We start from the raw sequence: 2,347 nt of genomic DNA on the forward strand, positions 1-2,347 counted from the left end.
TAGGGTTAGGGTTAGGTCCCAGGAGGTTCCAGGCGCCGAACCCACAGCCGGGCAGTGGTCTCCCCGAAGGGCTGAGTTGAGGGCACAAGGGACCGTGCCGTTCAGGGACCCTCTTTGGCTTTCAAGGCCACACACGTCGATAAGCCCCTGGTCGAGGAGGCCTCCGGAATCCTCTCTGGAGCTGCAGCCGGGCCTGGGAATCGACATGGTGAGATTCTAAGTTCCATGCCGAGTCAGCCTGCACCGCTTCTGGACCCCAGGCGCGTGATGCTGTCCAACCTTGGAATTGGGTCCCCATGAGGAGAGAGCCTTAGCTAGGGTTAGGGTTAAGTCCAGGGACGTCGCCAGGGCCGTAGCGACTCCGGTCTCGTGATCTGCCTCGAGGTCTGAAGTGAGGGCCCATGCCAGGAGGCGGCTCAAATGCAGGATTAGGTGTCGAGGCAAGCTTAGGTTCCGGTGGATGGTCCTGGTTCGTGGTAGGGTTAGGGTTAGGGTTAGGTCCCAAGAGGTTCCAGGCACTGAACTCACAGCAGGGCAGTGGTCTCCCCGAAGGGCTGAGTTGAGGGCACAAGGGACGGTGCCGGTCAGGGTCCCTCTTTGGCTGCCAAGACCACACACGTCGAAAAGCCCCTGGTCGAGGAGGCCTCCTGAATCCTCTCGGGAGCTGCAGCCGGGCCTGGGAAACGACATGGCGAGCTTCCAGGTTCCTAGCCGAGTCAGCCTGCACCGCTTCTGTTCCCTATGCGCGTGATGCTGTCCGACATTGGAATTGGGTCCCCATGAGGAGAGAGCCTTAGCTAGGGTTAGCGTTCGGTCCAGGGACGACGCCAGGGCCGAAGCGACTCCGGTCTCGTGATCTCCTTCGAGGGCTGAAGTGAGGGCCCATATCAGAAGGCGGCTCAAATGCAGGATAAGGGAATGAGGCAGGCTTAGGTTTCGGTGGAGGGTCCTGGTTCGGGGTAGGGTTAGGGTTAGGGTTAGGTCCCAGGAGGTTCCAGGCGCCGAACCCACAGCAGGGCAGTGGTCTCCCCGAAGGGCTGAGTTGAGGGCACAAGGGACCGTGCCGGTCAAGGTCCCTCTTTGGCTGTCAAGGCCACACACGTCGATAAGCCCCTGGTCGAGGAGACCTCCGGAATCCTCTCTGGAGCTGCAGCCGGGCCTGGGAAACGACATGGTGAGATTCCAAGTTCCATGCCGAGTCAGCCTGCACTGCTTCTGGACCCCAGGCGCGTGATGCTGTCCGACCTTGGAATTGGGTCCCCAAGAGGAGAGAGCCTTAGCTAGGGTTAGGGTTCGGTCCAGGGACGTCGCCAGGGCCGAAGCGACTCCGGTCTCGTGATCTCCCTCGAGGGCTGAAGTGAGGGCCCATGCCAGAAGGCGGCTCAAATGCAGGATTAGGTGTCGAGGCAGGCTTAGGTTTCGGTGGAGGGTCCTGGTTCGGGGTAGCGTTAGGGTTAGGGTTAGGTCCCAGGAGGTTCCAGGCGCTGAACTCACAGCAGGGCAGTGGTCTCCCCGAAGGGCTGAGTTGAGGACACAAGGGACGCTGCCGGTCAGGGTCCCTCTTTGGCTGCCAAGACCACACATGGCAATAAGCCCCTGGTCGAGGAGGCCTCCGGAATCCTCTCGGGAGCTGCAGCCGGGCCTGGGAAACGACATGGTGAGCTTCCAGGTTCCTTGGCAAGTCAGCCTGCCCCGCTTCTGGACCCCAGGCTCGTGATGCTGTCCTACCTTGAAATTGGGTCCCCATGCTGAGAGAGCCTTATCTAGGGTTAGGATTCAGTTCAGGGACGTCACCAGGGCCGAAGTGACTCCGGTCTGGTGATCTTCTTCGAGGCCTGAAATGAGGGCCCATGCCACACGGCAGCTCAAATGCAGGAATAGGGATCGAGCCTGGCTTAGGTTTCGGTGGAGGGTCCTTTTTCTGTGTAGGGTTAGGGTTAGGGTTAGGTCCCAGGAGGTTCCATGCGCCGAACCCACAGCCGGGCAGTGGTCTTCCTGAAGGGCTGAGTTGAGGGCACAAGGGACCGTGCCGGTCAGGGACCCTCTTTGGCTGTCAAGGCCACACACGTCGATAAGCCCCTGGTCGAGGAGGCCTCCGGAATCCTCTCTTGAGCTGCAGCCGGGCCTGGGAAACGACATGGTGAGCTTCCAAGTTCCATGCCGAGTCAGCCTGCACCGCTTCTGGACCCCAGGAGCGTGATGCTGTCCGACCTTGGAATTGGGTCCCCATGAGGAGAGAGGCTTAGCTAGGGTTAGAGTTCAGTCCAGGGACGTCGCCAGGGCCGAAGCGACTCTGGTCTCATGATCTCCCTCGAGGGCTGAAGTGAGGGCCCATGCCAGGAGGCGG

Source organism: Prionailurus viverrinus, unplaced genomic scaffold (genome assembly GCF_022837055.1).
Source record: "Prionailurus viverrinus isolate Anna unplaced genomic scaffold, UM_Priviv_1.0 scaffold_59, whole genome shotgun sequence".
NCBI classification, from domain to species: domain Eukaryota; kingdom Metazoa; phylum Chordata; class Mammalia; order Carnivora; family Felidae; genus Prionailurus; species Prionailurus viverrinus.